Below are 16283 nucleotides of genomic sequence, written 5' to 3' on the forward strand. Positions count from 1 at the left end.
TAAAGGTTTGTTGCATGTTTGTGTGGTGTCTGGTGCTTCGCTGGAACACACATTCCATAAGAGGGAGCTGCCTGTCCATGGCACAAAACCTGGGACCCAGGGATTCAGTCAGCACCAATTGCTGATCCAGAAGTTGGCTAGTATTGTCCTGACAAAAATGCAAGATTGAGCTTGATTGATAGTTTAGTTGTATTGTGATAAATGTATCCCCTCATTTCTGTAAGAATGGGTGAACTGTCTTCCAAAATTCAATGTATTCTCCTTCTATCTTTTTCTCTCTGTCTCTACGAGAGACGATCACACACTGGTATGCACACACAACCCACATGCATGGCATCTTTATTAGATCATTAGCTGAGGTGATGGAAAGTTGACATTCTTTGATTCTGTCCTTCATATGTTGCAGATTTCAAATAAATTAGGTTAGTCCCAAGAAAACAAAGTATGAATTTCACAATTTTCTGAGAGTTATTGAAACCAGGTCTTCGGCATGAGATATGAGTCTATAAATATTTTCAACGCTTAGTGCAGTAATTACATTTTGGTGCTGATTCACACATGAATGTTTTCACATTTCCACCACATGCATGTTGAAGTGTAGGTATTTTTTTCCTTTTTTTTTTCAGCAAAGCACATAAAATACAAATCTTCCTACTTCAAAGTAGCAGCAGAGGAGTTAGAGTTCTAAATATTCTCTGATTTGGAATGGTGTTCCACTAGCATGAAACCAACATTGCATCAAAGTGCTTTGCTTCAATCAGGGTTGTACCAGTGAGATATAAATTATAAATCACATCTTCTGTTTTACATGGGAAATGGGAGCTCTGAGTGGATTGCTCTTGAACAGATGGACTCGAGGTAGCTTCATGTCTTCTGCTGTTTGTGTTTTGCTTCTAATGTCATTTTCAAAGATTCCATCGTTAGCTTCAGAGGTGCCTAGGCAAGGAAATTTCAACAACTAAATATGGATTTTGGCAGAGGTTACAGTAGCCAAACAAGGCAGGGTGATTTGAGGTGTTTGGGGAAGTGTGAACGGACTAGAGTTATGGGCAGGAGAGAAGGGAGCTAGGAGGGGGACATAGGACAGGCAAAGGACATTCTCCACCTGCCTGTGTATTCTCTGCTTCTTTGAGGAAAGGTCTTGAGGGGAAAGAATGTAGAACTCAGTGATAGGAGCACTGATATTGAGAAATGACTTTGTCTGGAACCATAGGGCCTTCAGTTCCTATCTGGAACCCACAAATTGGCACCAGGTGATGCTGAGATTTTGCAGTATGAGCTGTTCAATGCTGTGCAGTCCTGGCTATTGTTATATAGATTTTCTAGAGCTGCCATAGCAAATCACCATGGACAGAGTCACTGAACATCAGCAGTGATGTCTTCTCCCCCCGATCTGGAGGCTGGAAGCCCCAAATCATGGCGTCAGCAAAGCCATGCCCTCTCTCAGTGCTGCAGGGAGACACACCCTTCTGTATTTCTTCCAGCTTCTAGGGGCTGGGAGGTGAGGGAGCAGGTGTCCTTGGGCTTGTGGCACCATCATTCCAGTCTCTGTCTCCATCTGTGCATGGCCTTAGTGTCTGTGTGCCTCTCCTTGTCTTCTCCCCTTCCCCTAAGGGTACCAGTCTCAGTCTAGGCAGATTTCATCTTAAGATTCTTCTTGATTACATCTGCAAGACCCCATTGCCAAATCAGGCCCCTTTGTTGAGGTTGTGGATGGACATGAACCCATTAGGTCCCTTGAGTGTCTCTGATGCCCTGGCTTTCTTAGCCCTTCTTTGGGGGCTCTTTGAACTACCTCTCTAGATTTAGTGATAAAGTTGCTTTCGGCACAGCAGGCTGCATCAGGACCCCACATCAAGCATCTAGAGAGGGCTAGAAAATTCATTTGCTCCCACATCAAAGAGCATTCATGGATTTTGAGGAATAAATAGATTACAGATCCCCAGCAGTGGTCAGACAGGGATTGAGGGCATGCTCCAGGAAGACTGTGGATCTATGTATATGCATAGCCAGGAGTGGATGTACTCACCAAGGTTAGGTGCTGCTTGGCCAAACCGATGCCTTCACCGTGTGACCAGGCTAGGCATACTTCCTCTATATAAACCTTGGATCATGTTGTATCTTGGCCTGAGACGCCTTTCTTGCTCTTGGCTTTGGGCTATACTTTCATCTTTCCAGGTTTTCTGGGACTTTTTTCATCTTGATTCTCTTGAAGACCTGTCTTCTTCCCTTCTACTCTGATCTGCAGAAGAGGGAGGAAGCTGGAATGGTGTAGATCACATTTCCCAGGGTCTGTGTCAAATGACCTCTAGCTGGATTCAACCCCTGGTGGGAAGGAGCGAGAAGCCAGGATACCTTCCCCTTTTCTCTCTGCCCCAGAAGCAGCCACATTACCTCCATAACTTCAGTTTCTACGAGTCAGCCTTGAGGTTTCTCTGGGTCACCCTGAATCCCCAGTTCCCATGCCCTGCCTCTTCCTTCCTCTTTCCAGTTAATGGGTGTTGCCTTCATCCTGTTATTGTTATTCTCTAAGCTGCTTCAGCTTCTTATTGCCTCTATCAATTGTTACCAGGTCCCTATATTAAATTATTACTGTTATAAACATGCAGGGCATTTGACTGAATTGCTTTTGCTGAAGCATTAATCTCACTGTGTCATTATTCATCCAGTTATGGTTCTGCTTCCCCAAAGACACTGAGCTTGCAGAGGGCAGGACTCTTTCACTGGTTTTTATTTCCTCTGCTGAACCTTCTTCTTCCCCCCTCCCATTGTATCCAGAGTCTTGTGTGTGCAAATCTACCCGCACGAAGTATCTGTGCTTCTCCCTCCTCTGCCTTTTACTCTTTCACCTCACAGTCATCCAACACCCTTTAAGTTACTTTATCATCTCTGATTCGTTTCACTAGCACAACAGGTCTTTCAGAGAGTGAGGATTATTCCCCCATTAGCAAGATAAGAAACTGAGTCATTGGGAAGAAGACAGTAAGAATCAATGTCAAACTGGGATGGAAATGTTGCGATCGGAGAGCTTTACAACCTTCTTGTTTCTAGGCAAGGAATCTTGTGTCCAGTGTCATACTTATTGGGAGAAGATCATGTGATAAATTAGTATCCAAATCAAGACTAGGGTTATGTTAAAGAAAAATCTAGAAAGTCACACTTGCTGGTGAGAATGTGAATGAATTGAATCCTTTGCTACTGCCAGTGGGAGTACGAAATGGAGAAGCCAATGTGTAAAACGGTATGGCATTTCCTGGAAAATTAAAACAGAGTTACCACATGAGCCAGGAATCTATGTCTAGGTATATACCAGCAAGAGATGAAAGCCGAGGCTCGCAGGGTTATCTGTGCATCCAGGCGTGTGGGAACATCATTCACACAGCTGAAAGGAACAAGCTAAGTATCTTCCACTGGATGATTGAGGACCAACACGCAGTTAACATTTACTGTGGAATATTGCACATCCTTTAAGAGGAAGGAAATTACAAAATGTGACAACGTGGATGAATCTTGAGGAGACTGTGGTAAAGGAAGAAAGCCAGATGTGGAAGGACAAACATTGGATTGTTTCATGTACATGAGCTACACGGGGTCATTAACCTCATACAACAAAGTGATGGTTCCAGGGGCTGAGGACAAGGAATGTAAATGTTTGAGATTCAGAGTTTCAGATTGGGAAAAAGGAAGAAGTTCCAGACACCGATGGTGGTAAGGGCTGTGCATCCTTATGAAAGGTTTTAATTCCGCTACGTTAGACATATAAAAGTGGGTGGTGTGGTCAGGGTAATGTTATATACATTTTATTGTTAAGTTAAAAGGCTAGAATCTATAATTCTCTATGAAAACTTCTACGTATGTGTCCTTCGAGCCACATGAGCTTTTAAGAAAATCAGGTTCTGATTGATTTACTAAAAAAATCTTCCTGTTGATTGGGTTTTTCGCTTCAAATCAAAATCAATCAAATTCAAGAGTCAAAAACACCAGGCAGACAAATGTCTCCTCAAGCGCCCTGTAGACTCTCTCTGTTTTAACGTGTGCAGATGAAACAGCCCTGGTTTCAGGCCCACACACCACGTGGACACAATCGGTATTGTCAGTGCCTGTGCAAGGAGGCAGGTGGATCACTTTGCAGTGCGGGGAGGAGGGAAGCAGGCCTACCAGGTATCTGTTACTCGGAGAGAGATGAAAGAGCAGTCAGCAGGCCCTTTCAAAGCTGGAGTCAGCCAGCAAAACTTGGTCACGCGGTTGGCCAGCCAGCTGGGCAACAGGAATGTCTTCCATTGCGGTTAATCAGACCAGGAAAACTTCTCTGGGCCACTTGTGTTCACAAATAGGTTGTTAATGATTGATAGGGGGAGGAGGCCTTTTATGTCACCAAATGAAAGGCCAGACCATGGCTCTGACTTTGGCAGTGATGCCTATACCAGCAGAGGTTCCTTGGCAGAGGTAAAATTTTAAAACATTTATGTTAGCTGAGCTGGAGCTGGGCTTCACAACAGCTCGTGGAGGAATGAAACGATCTTGTCTGGGGTTCACCTTCCTTTGTTCTTTCAGTCAAACATTAAAAATACAGCAGGCTAAAAGGAGAAAATAAATTTCAAAGGTCCTTCTAGATGGCAGGTGCAAAGAGAGGGTGAGGCATGGGGTAAGCTTGCTAAACAGACAAAGCAACCAGACGGAAGCTGCGCTGTGGAGTTTTTGGAGATGGGGACTTAGCTGTGTCTTGAATCCTGTGGCCTCCTTGGGGGATTTCTCATACATGTACGGGGTGCACCTGCTGCCCAGCTTACCAGGTTGTAGGTTGCTGCAGAGCACTTCACAGAGCTGCTGAGATGTTGTGAGGAAACAGTTTTCATCTGTGTTTTTGGCCTGGCTAAGCCGTTGTATTCTGGAAGTGATGTGTCTTCACTGCTTGAAAACAATCAATGCCGTTATTGATGTATAATACAAATACAGAAAAGTAAGCATGTGATGAAGCTGTGCTTTTCTGAATGTGCACTCACTGACTGGGTATGCCTCTAACTTTTGTGTCAATGAGGGGAACATTCCTTTGATTCTGTCTGTCCTAAGGGCCACAACTCTTTCTCTAGAAATTTCTTCCTGTGACAGAGCAGATTCTCGCATGCTTTGATCATAACTAATAACTAGGATGATATAATGTGTCTTCCAAATAGGATCGGATTTGAGGGTGTTTGTGCAAGCATCTTTGTGAGATGCAGAGTGCCATTGAGAGTGAAAGCCAATACAACAAGTCTAAACTGGAGTCATTGCAGGAAGCTAAGACCTATGCAGATACTTCAACAAAATTGTGGGCAAATGGAGGCAAATATGTTTATTTGGATGCAAAATTCCTTTGAAAATAGTGTGTCATTTCTCACAGTATGCATTTTTCATCAACCCTTTGAAGTTCCTTTGTAGGCATGGATTTTTTTTTCCCCCATTGGAAAGTCAGATATACAGAGAGGAGGAGAGACATTCAAAGATCTTCTGTCTGATAATTCACTTCCCAAGTGACCAAAATGGTTGGAGTTGAGGTGATTTGAAGCCAGGTGCCAGGAACCTCTTCCAGGTCCCCCATGCAGGTACAGGGTCACAAGGCTTTGGGACCAACCCCACTGCTTTCCCAGGCCACAAACAGAAAGCTGGATAGGAAGTGGGGTTGCTGAGACTAGAACCAGCACCCATATGGGATCCCGGTGGCATGGGTTTTGAAATCATTTTTTGTGCCAAAGAGTACTCTCTGAATTCAATTTTCTATGTTCTTTGGGAAACGCCCTGGTTAGTTCACTCCATTAGGGACAGCCAACCATGCCTGGCCTGTGACCTGTGCTCATGACTCCTCCCCAGGTCACTGAGATTTCCCTTCTGCGCTGGCCCTGCTCCATGCTCCTGGTGGTGGACACCTGGACACTACGTTTCTGCTGCTCCTGCCCTCTAGTCTCAGCTCATGGCAGGCGATCATAAAGTACAAGGAAAGAGAAGCAGGATGTTGCTCCCCTACCCTTCCTGTGCTGTTGCAGCAATCCTGGCAGTGGCTCCCTATTTTATGGCTGCAGCTTGTGCCCGGGTGGCATCCTCCCACACGCACCAGCGCTCCAGCCTCCAATACCACTTTGGCCCCTCCTTTTTTTCCATTATGCCTAGTCTTCAGTGCCTGCCCAACCTCTATAACAAACCTTTGCACTGCAGCCTCCCCAACACTTGCCCTGGGGAGAATTCTACTTTCTGCTGTGACAGCTGCTGAATTTGAACCACACTGGCTGTGTCAAGACTATAACCTCCTACAAGTGAGGAGCCAGAAAATTTTGTGCAATGACACTTGTGGAGTGTGTGGTTACGTGACCTCAGCCACATGCAGTTGGTCCATTCCTTTCTGGTGATGTTGTATATTAGGCTTTGCTTTCTGTATCCTTTGACATTTTATGGACCAGAATGAAGAAGGTCAGGGGAACTGTCAAGGCTAATGATGCTGCTGATGGATAGTGAACTGGAGGTTGGATACAATTGAAGGGGTAAAGACTTTGCTGTGACTTTATCTACAAGCAATTGTGTGAATTTTTCATATGAATTAATGAACTGCATAATAAGTATATTTCCATTGTTGTTCAACAAGCTGAAAACCCTTTGTCTTATAGAACAGCAAAATATCAAATAAAAAAAAATCCTCCATTTTCCCCTCCCTCTAGCTCCTGGAAACCAGCATGGCTATATCTCATGGCTATTTCGATGACTTTAACCATGTTAACTATGCCTCATGTAAATGGAATCAAATCGGATTTTTCTTTTGATGACCTGCTTGTTTATGTTGCGAGGTTTTCTGTGCCTTTGTACTTGGCTTTGTTATCTACCAATATTTGTTGACATTTTTTTTCATTCTGTTTTTGTTTTTATTTTTGTTCCTGTAGAGTACTTCCTTGCATGGATATATCACACTTTATTCAATCTGGATTGTAAAGCTGTATTTTCTGGGTGGGATGGCTGTATCCCAGGGTGGAAGCATATGTGGTTTTGTTTGTTATGGTCAGTTTTGTCTCCAGGAGGCATATTCTCTTTTGTGTTTGCTCTGACAATCTGAGGGCTCCTGTTACCCTGTGGCACCTCCAACAAGTATATCAATAAGGTTTTAGGTTTTCTGAAAGCAATAGGTGAGATAATGGTGTCTAGGTCTCATTAATAGTTCAGTTGAGTCTCTTTTCAAGTTTTTAGGGGTGAATTGTGTAACTTTTGCTGTGTACAGCAAAATAGACTTACTGTTGTAGGGGGTGAATTTTCATCTTTTTAAAATGATTTATCTATTTTTTTATTTCAAAGGTAGATTTTACAGAAAGAGGAGAGACAGATTGATTGGTTCACCACCTGTCCTCCACCCCCAACAAATGGCAACGACATCCAGAGTTGAGCTGATTTGAAGCTGAGCCAGAAGTTCTTCCAGGTGTTCCATGTGGGTGCAGAGATCCAGGCCATAAGCAGGAAACTGGGTTGGAAGTGGAGCAGCAAGGACATGAACCAGCTCCCATATGGGATGCCGGCATCACTGGGGGAAGTATTCGCTTGCTGTGCCATCGCTCTGACCCTGGATTTCCATCTTTTTCTCCCTCAATTTTTTGAGCAAACACAACTTCTTGACAAGTGTGTTTGCTATAACAGATGAAACTACAAAGGACAGAAGCATTTATTATTGTTTTGTTCAGAATCCAATTTCTCCCATTCAAAAAGCATCTGGATGTTCCCTTTGGGGAATGCCCTATGGTATGAAAACTCAATGTATCAAAACCACCTTCTCCTTATTCTGGTCTTGATAGAGCTAAATCCATTTAGGTCCACACTGTTGACACAACCCCCTGACTTTGACTCTGGAGCAGGTGGTCCTAACGCACATGGAGGTCATTTGCCACAAGTAGCCCTGTAGCCAGATGCTGTAACTGCTCTACTGTGGTTTTGCAATCTCTAGCTCCTGAGATTGCTGGCATGCTAGTGACTCCAAGCCTGCTCTTTCTGGTTCTATTTGGGGCTCTGAGTCCCAGGGACCTACCTTCTGTTTTCTTCCTGCAGAATCCGTTTCTGTTGCTTGCTCTCTGTGCTAATTAGGTTTGGGTTTCAACTTGACTGGGCTAAGGGATACCCAGAGAGTACGATACTCTTTTTTCTGCATGTGACTGTGTTTCTGGAAGAAGTTAGCATCTGAATCACTTGATTGAGCAAAATCACCCCATCTATATTATGAGTATCATCCAATTGTTGACCACCCAGAAGCGTTTTAGAGGAAAAGAAAATTTGCCCTCTGCTTTTGTCTTCTTCTGTCCTTGGACACTGGCGCTCTTGTTTCTTGGACTTCAGGCTTGGATTTAGTCATGGGTTCCCCTCTATTGAGATCAAAGGAGAGGAGATGCCTGAGGATGAGTTGGATTTGAGTTTCACAACAGGCAGAATGGAAATACCATTACCATGGTGCAGATATGCAAATGGAGACTTTGGGCTGGAGTAGAAGAATCAGACAAAAACATGTAAGTGAATGAAAAAAAAAAAAAGCCAGCTGTTACAATAGCTATGAGGAAGGGTAACACAAGGCTGAGGTAGGAACTGGAAGAATGGGGAAGAAAATCTAAGAAGGTCTCCATTCCCAAGGAGAGAGTTAGCGAGAGAATGAAACAAGGGGAGAGGATCATCTCAGATGGGGGTAAGAGCACATCCAAAGGCCCTGAGGCTGGGAAGTGTGGGCTGTGCTGCCCGAGTAGAGGGAAAGGCCTTGGACTGTGCTCTGTTCATCTCCTACCTCACCTGCAGGTTCATGTGCTGTGTTAGCTCTGGTCCTGCCGCTTTGTTCTTCAGAGTTGAATGTGGAGCGATTTCTTAATTGGTCTATATTTAGCTTTGTTTAAAAATCTATAATTTAAAAACCACCAAGGCCTGGGCTGCTAATTCAGCTTCCATGGTCTATTTAATCCTTGGCTTTCATCACTGAGCCAGCCCACCAAGGTGACAGCATGTGCCAGTCACAACCTAAGTGTTGGTGATCAGAACAACTGCTCTCTTAAAGCTGGATGGCTCCAGCTGCTGGACTCCAGAGCCCATGCCAGGGCTCCTTGATTTAGTTCCCTACAGACAGCAGAAATACTAAGGCACAGTGGAACAACTGCTGAGCAGCAGTGCCAGCCCTGAATCAGTTCAAGTCTGCGTCGAGCTGGCTCTAAGACATGTTGTATAATCACCCTGCACCTCAGTCTCCTCATCTGCCAAATGGGTGGGATTACATAGAAAAACTGAATCTAAGAAGCCTTTCTCTTCAGTGCTAGAGAGCCTGTTAATTGGTACTCGTACTTATGCAGGATCATTTAGTTTTATCTGTCGTGTTCCAAAGGACATGTCCTCTTGGATCCATTATCTCCAGCTCTAAGAATTTTTCTCCTAGATGCATTCGCATGCATGCACAAGTAAGCAGGCACAATAACCCCATGTTAACACTGTTTCTGATAGCAAAAGATAAGAAATAACCCACATGTCCATCAGTTGGAATTTGGTTATGTCAGTTCTGATACATCCACGCAAAAGAATACTGTGCGGCTTTGGAGAGAATGAGAGATCAATGTGTGTGGTTAAGACATGACACCTAAAACACATTGTCATGCAAAACAACAAACTATTGTACCACTCTGTCTTATAAAAAAGGTGATCAAGCTTTCACATGTGTATCGGGTCTCTAGAAAGACACAGGAAACTGGTCGAATGATGGTTCTGGGAGACTGCAGTCAGCAGGCGGACAGCATCCTTATCACCATGCGACTACTTAAAAATTTTCATGGAAAAGGAATTCAAAGACAAATTTATCTTGGTAGAAAACCTACTTTGAAGTCCATGCATGGTCTTCTCATAATATCCACTTTTTTCTCCATAAACTCCTTGAAGACCCCATGGATACTTGGATTCCAGTGTTTTTCTCTTGCACCAAATTAAATCATCTTTTACCCATTTCCCACTATTTTTTAGGTAATCGCATCATACTTTTAACCCAGACATCATTAACAGTACCAACAGTTCTATAAACTTTTACAGTATCCCAAATGGCAATAGAACCACCTTGGGAACCTGGCTGTCTCTAAATTCCGCCGAACTATGGTTATGGAGCAAGCGTCAGTATAGCCAGACTGGACTTTTCCAGGGATGCAGAAATTCACATTCTAATGGGAAGTTTTCCAAGTTACTTGTCAATCATGATTGAACACACTATAAAATTCACCTTGGGTCGGGGATTGTCCCTGGTACCCAGTGTGTGACCTCTGCGGTAGATGATTTTTATGTTTTCTTCCAGCCTAAAAGATTTTCCACATGGGATACATACAGATACTGTATATAAGGATTCAGCCCTCCAAAAAAAATTCTTGAAAAAAAATGGGAATAAAATAATTTTATTTTCATACGAAAAAGTTTGGAAATCCATATACATCTTCACTGGGTGCATTTTTCTTGAATTTTCTGACTTTGGCGCATGCACATGGAGTGGTATTTATTTTTGTGTTCTGTGGGGTTTTTGTTTGAGGTTTGGGAACTGGTAGCTTTGCGTATGGTGACCACAGCTAGTGGGGCACAGTGGTGACTGACTGCCCATCAGTCACCACACAAAGGGAAAGAGCCAGTCCTTCCAGTGACACCGGATGCTTGACCTGAAAGCAGTGTCCAGCACTTGGAAAATGGTAGGAGGTATGTGGCATCCCAAGCCCTAGGGAGCCCCCACTCACCTCTGCCAGACCTCTGAGAATCGCCAGTCCTGGGAGGGGAACTTAGCAAAGTCAATGTCACCAATTTAGGACATTTAGGACCCAATCCTACCTCAGCAAATTCACCTTCCTCCTATGGGTGGCTAAGTGCAAACACCTGTGCTCTCTGAATATCCAAGAACGCTGCTTACTAAGAACCGCATTTGAGTCCAAAAACAGGTTATCGGTTACCACTCAAATATCTTGATCCTGAGGGGAAAAAAATATGTGTAACACCAACTAGGAAACCCACAACAGAATAGCAGCTTCTTAGGTTGTTCCTGCGTTGGCCACCATCAACAGCACACCGCCACAGGTGCACGGAACCAGCAGTGGGCAGACAAGGGATGTTGAAGGAAGATGTTAGACTCGAACAGGCAATAAATAATGCATTAAAAAGCAATGATTTATTTCCTTGTGTCTAATGGTGATTAGCAGCCTGTTTCCCTTTGAACGGATTGGTTTCTTAGACTACAGATCTCCCAAATCATCATCATCATCGTCATCATCATCATCATCATCGTCATCAACATCTCATCCAAGTCAGTGTTTCTACCTTTACCAAGCAGCTTGGCCAGGCTGGCAGCAGCCGAAAGCTACAGAGCCTGGTGAGGAGGCGCGCAGGGAAGCGATTATCTATTCATACAACACTCGCCCCAACAATCTGGGTAGAGCAGCCTCAAAGCCACACTTGAAAGGTGATGCGACGGGTGGGAGACATGGGCGGTGGGAGGGAGACTCTCGCCACGTCTCCCCAATTATCGGCTGGCGCGAGTGTGAAGAGCTCCAGAGCTCTTTGTATAAAACCCTCAAACGCAAATCAACGCGGAGCCTCAAAGCCCCGTGCACTGGCTGATGGAGACGTTCCTGGCTTTCAGGGGAAGCCGTACTCCGTTGCATAGCACTAACGAATTCCGACTCGCAGGAGGGCCCCTCCCAGGCTCTCCTCTCATCTCTCGCTTGTCTGCTGCCCAGCCCCAGGAAGATCAGCTCAGGGGCTGTACTTTGGGCAGTGCCAGCTTCCATAGGTCAGGCTGGCTTCCTGGGCCAGGCATCTTCGCTTTCCAAGCCAGCGAGCATTTGAGATTTGGAAACAGACTCTACTTTGGGATTGAAACCTAGCACTCTTTACCTTCTAAGCCCGTGTTCTTTCCTCCAGGAAGGAAGTCCTCTTGGGGCAGGCGCTGGCAGCAGTGATTGCATTGCCTCCCATACCAGACGGCTTGGGTTTGACGCTCATGGTGGGGTTCTGGGTTCCTGGCCCAGGTCTGGCTGTTGTGAGCATTTGAAAAGTGACAGGAGATATTTGATATTGAAATGGACAGGATATATATATATGTGTGTGTGTATATATATGTATATATATATGTATATATATATATATCTCAACACACACACAAATAGATAATTTAGGGGAACATTGCATCTTAGGCTTTCAATTGTTTAGGAAAAAAAGCTGAAGTTCTCAAAGCATTAAGGCAACATTCCCACCCACTCCCCAGCTCCCCCAATCTCCCACCCCCCTATCCTGGACACCATCTCCACCCTCATACACACAGCCCTGTCAATCATTCCTGGAACACCCTCCAACCATCTTGCACATACTATCTCACTGGGACCCTCTCCCCTGCCCTCTCCTCTCCAGTCCTACTCATGGCTTGCCACAAGCCCTGGGCACCCACGCTTCTGTGTTCATAGGGAAGCATCGCTCCAGTACTGTGATTTACTAAATGCACATCTGTACCACTTTCGCCCACAGCCTCCTTTCCCCCGAGTATGTCTGAAGCCATCCCACTTTTCCCCTATAGTTCTTGTTAAACCATTATTCTTGGCCTAGAAGAGATGGGTTGCCTGTAGGCCCAGTCTACCCACCAGGAGGCTGGTGATCCCATTCCTCCCAGCCTCCCATTCCTCCTTTTGGTTTTGCAAACAACCTTTGTCCTACTAATGGTTTTCCTCGTGGGAACAGAAGGTCCATCAGCAATGACGTTTCCAGCTTGTAACATACAGTTTGTTGTTCTAAATATTTACGTGTTTTGAATTTTCCTCCAGTACATTTTGCCCTTCAAATGTCCTCATGGAAAGGATGTAGGAAAAAGTGTTTCCCTAATTTTTATAGATGGGGAAACAGGAACCTATAAAAGCAGAGTGACTGACTTAAAGAAGAAGCAGAAATAGAATCCTGAGAGGGTTTCTAGCTTTATAACTGCTTGCGTTTTCACTAGATTACAGGGTCTCTTTAATGGCCCTCCTGTTTTTATTCTCAGAGAAATAAAAACGTTAATAACAGATTCAACAAGCTCTTGGTGAGTACTTTGTACCAGAAAGAGATTCAAAGACCCAGACTGGCTCCAGGAGCCGTGAGTTTATTAATTCCAGTTCAAGAAATGCAGTCACAGTAGGAGCATGGGGAAGAGGCAGCAAAGGGTAGGGTCGGGCATATGGCATGCCTGCCCCTCCCTCCCACTGTGCCGTGAGCAGACTGGTCCACATTAGGCACATTGGTTTCCTGTCTTCTGTCTCCCTGCCCTTGTTGTTAAAGACTCCCTCAGAAGGGTGCCTTGCTCGGGCTCTTAATACTTGTGTTTAGAATAATGCTTGGCATAAGTAAAGGCTCAATGAATTGCTTACTCACTCAACAAATAGTTATCAAGTACCTACAATGTTTTAGGCACTGGGCATACAGGAGTGATCAGAAATGTCCCTTCCCTCTTGGGGTTTATTGTCACAAAGAGGAGCTAGAATTAAATGCATGTATGAATACAGGCATTTGCCTATCATTTGGTTGCCCTTGTTGACAACTGTAATTTTATAGATGATTACGTTTCTCATTTGATTTTATTGATAGAGAATATGGACATGTATTGGGTCATCAATTTCAGACTTCTGCATGACTTGTCTTTTGTAGAGTCCCATTTCACATTCATGTGTCATTGCTGCTTTTTCAGTGCTTGCTGTGGTAAGGTAGTAACTAAGGAGACAGCCCCTGTTAGGATAGGAACTGGGAAATGCTGTCACAAAGGTAAGTGGCTCCTGTGAGGCCAGGTTTTCTAGTATTTTTTTGGGACAGAGAGCTAGCTAGAAGCTATGTATGAATCTATTTTTGTTTAGTGACCTAAAAACTAATCTTTAAAAATGAAGCTATGGGGCAAAATTTTAAGTTTATGGTTTAGATACCAGTTAAGAAACCCGTGTCACAAATAGGAGTGCTGGCTTTGGTTCCTGACTCCAGCTGCCTGCTGATGTGCACCCTGGGAGTTTTGTCTCAAGCAGGTAGGGTCTTGTTACTCTTTTGGAAGACCTGGATTGAGTTCCTGGCTCCTGGCTCCAGCCAGCACGATTCCAGCTGGAGTGGACCAATGAATGAGAACACACTTTTCTCTGTGTCTTTTTGCATCCTAAATTAAAAAAAAAAATTGAACTCTTTATTTAAAAAAATGAATCTAATGAACTGGGCCAGGTGTGGATTAAACAAAATTCTCCAGTAGGCCAAAGTCAACTTGCAAAGTCCATTTGCAAAGATCCTCAGTTTCTTTCACTGCATCTAATACGCAACTTTGTCCTAAGCTGCCCTGCCTTTGGAACACCCTGTGATTTTTCTGCTTTGTCTATGTCTGTCCAGCATCGTCTGTGGCAGGTGGCCTTGTAAACAAAGATTTTCTGTGCTGAACCATTGCATCATGGGAGCATCCTCTCACCAGGGCAGCCCTCCCATGATTTCTGGTGAGCCTCCCAGTTCATCCAAGAGTGGGAAAAATAACCCGTTTTTGTGCTCCCAGTGTTAATAATCACTGATTCTTTGTACTTTCCATCCTTCTGCTGATGTTTGTTTTCTCTGCATATTAATATCTCCCTGAGCAGAACATTAAAATCCAAGAGGGAGCAAGTGTGGGTAGGGTAAGGAACATACAGCCACATTCATAGTCTGGCTGGCATAATACAGATGAAACCAGAACCACGTGGACCGCTTCTGCTTATCCCAACATCCAGAAAACTTTAGCTCTTTGTTTTCCAAAGATTACAGGGTTAGAGGAACTGGTCACCCTGTCCCTGAACAGAACCAGCTGCATGGCTTAGCTGGGCTCAGTTCTGCATTAGTGATGAGTGATTGACAGAGAATTTGGGGCCCGGCCCATGTGTGAGTGTGAGCAGGTCTTTATTCCAGAGTTCTCAGAGCCAACCAAGACAGCTTTGAATCACAACCAACTTTTCAGGGTTGTGGGCTCTGGCCTTCACTAAATGGGATTCAGAGGTGAGGAGTTTGAATTTTCAATTGTCACACTTTTGAGTGAGTCTTCATGAGAACTCACCCAACAGCACCATGTGCATTTTTAGAAAGTTCCCAAGTGGTGTTGATGTTTTGAGAACCACTATTCTAAGGAAGTGAGGAACAAATGACAAAACGATCTTTTCAAATCTCCATGGTTCTTCATGGGATTTAGAGGTTGTTGGGGGCAACACTGACTCATGGCCACCCTAACCCAACCCTAACCCTATTTCATAAGCTCTGTGGCCTTGGGCAAGACATTTGCCTTCTCTGAACCACAGATTTCCTGTTTGCAAATTGAAAATAGCAATCCTCTTCCAAGTGTGAGGACACTCCCTGGTCACTGTGTGTGTGGGGGGGGGCCTTGCCAGCCTTGAGACAAAATGAGTTTATATTTTCTGAGAGAAAACATGTGACTTCCTCTGTCTCCAAAAGTTTCTCCATCCTGAAAAACAGGTTTACTTGTAGCAGTGAACTAAACTCTTTGTATGGTATCAACATATGGATGATCACTGTGGACTCCTGTTTATGGGGATCACCTTTTAAAAATAGTCATTGATTTAAAAAAATTGTTTTAGAGATTTGTTTATTTATTGGAAAGTCAGATATACAGAGAGGAGGAGACACAGAGAGGAAGATCTTCCATCCGATGATTCACTCCCCAAGTGAGCACAATGGCCGATGTTATGCCAATCCGAAGCCAAGATCCAGGAAGTTCTTCTGGGCATCCCACACAGGTGCAGGGTCCCAAGGCTTTGGGCCGTCCTCAACTGCTTTCCCAGGCCACAAGCAGGGAGCTGGATGGGAAGTGGAGCAGCCGGGATTAGAACTGGCACCCATATGGGATCCCAGCGCGTTCAACATGAGGACTTTAGCAGCTAGGCCACGGCGCCGGGCCCTAAAAAATTTAATTTGATATCAAGGGAGAATTTAATTAGATCAAAGCAATCGGTGGATGCTAAAATCGTTGACAGCAGCAAGGAGTCTCTTGGCCAGATCTTACTTGTTGAACACAGTTTCAATGCCTCCTTCCCTGCATGGTGGATGCAAATGCTCCCATAATTGCCTCTTCTTTCTTTCCTGATTACAATCAAATCTCTTTCCTGTGTTGGCCCCACCCATAGCCAAACCAGGGCAAATCTAGAAGAATGTTTTTCCTCTTCGACGGCTCAACTTCTCTGCCTTATGAAAGCTAGACACTGGGCTGAGTTAGCACAAGTGTCTTGGCCATCTGAAAACGTACTGTCAATGGTTACACTTGCTGT

The 16283-nt window shown here is 44.4% G+C and overlaps 2 long non-coding RNA genes across 3 annotated transcripts in view; one reads left to right on the top strand and one right to left on the bottom strand.

Annotated features, from left to right (window-relative positions):
- Positions 1 to 310: 310 nt before the first annotated feature.
- Positions 311 to 2460, bottom strand: LOC121157753. Its single transcript, XR_005884102.1, has 2 exons — positions 2030 to 2460; positions 311 to 936 (listed from the first exon to the last, which is right to left on the bottom strand). It is a non-coding gene; the product is annotated as an uncharacterized LOC121157753 (long non-coding RNA).
- Positions 2461 to 3540: 1080 nt separating this feature from the next.
- LOC121158081 overlaps positions 3541 to 16283 on the top strand; it is a 33019-nt gene continuing 20276 nt past the window's right edge. For both annotated transcript variants that reach the window (XR_005884136.1, XR_005884135.1), the window contains exon 1: positions 3541 to 3708. This is a non-coding gene — a long non-coding RNA (uncharacterized LOC121158081). The remainder of the gene's footprint in view (positions 3709 to 16283) is intronic.

The sequence above is a fragment of the Ochotona curzoniae genome, unplaced genomic scaffold, assembly GCF_017591425.1.
Source record: "Ochotona curzoniae isolate NIBS_2020 unplaced genomic scaffold, NIBS_Ocur_1.0 contig_3622, whole genome shotgun sequence".
In the NCBI taxonomy this organism is placed as follows: Eukaryota; Metazoa; Chordata; class Mammalia; order Lagomorpha; family Ochotonidae; genus Ochotona; species Ochotona curzoniae.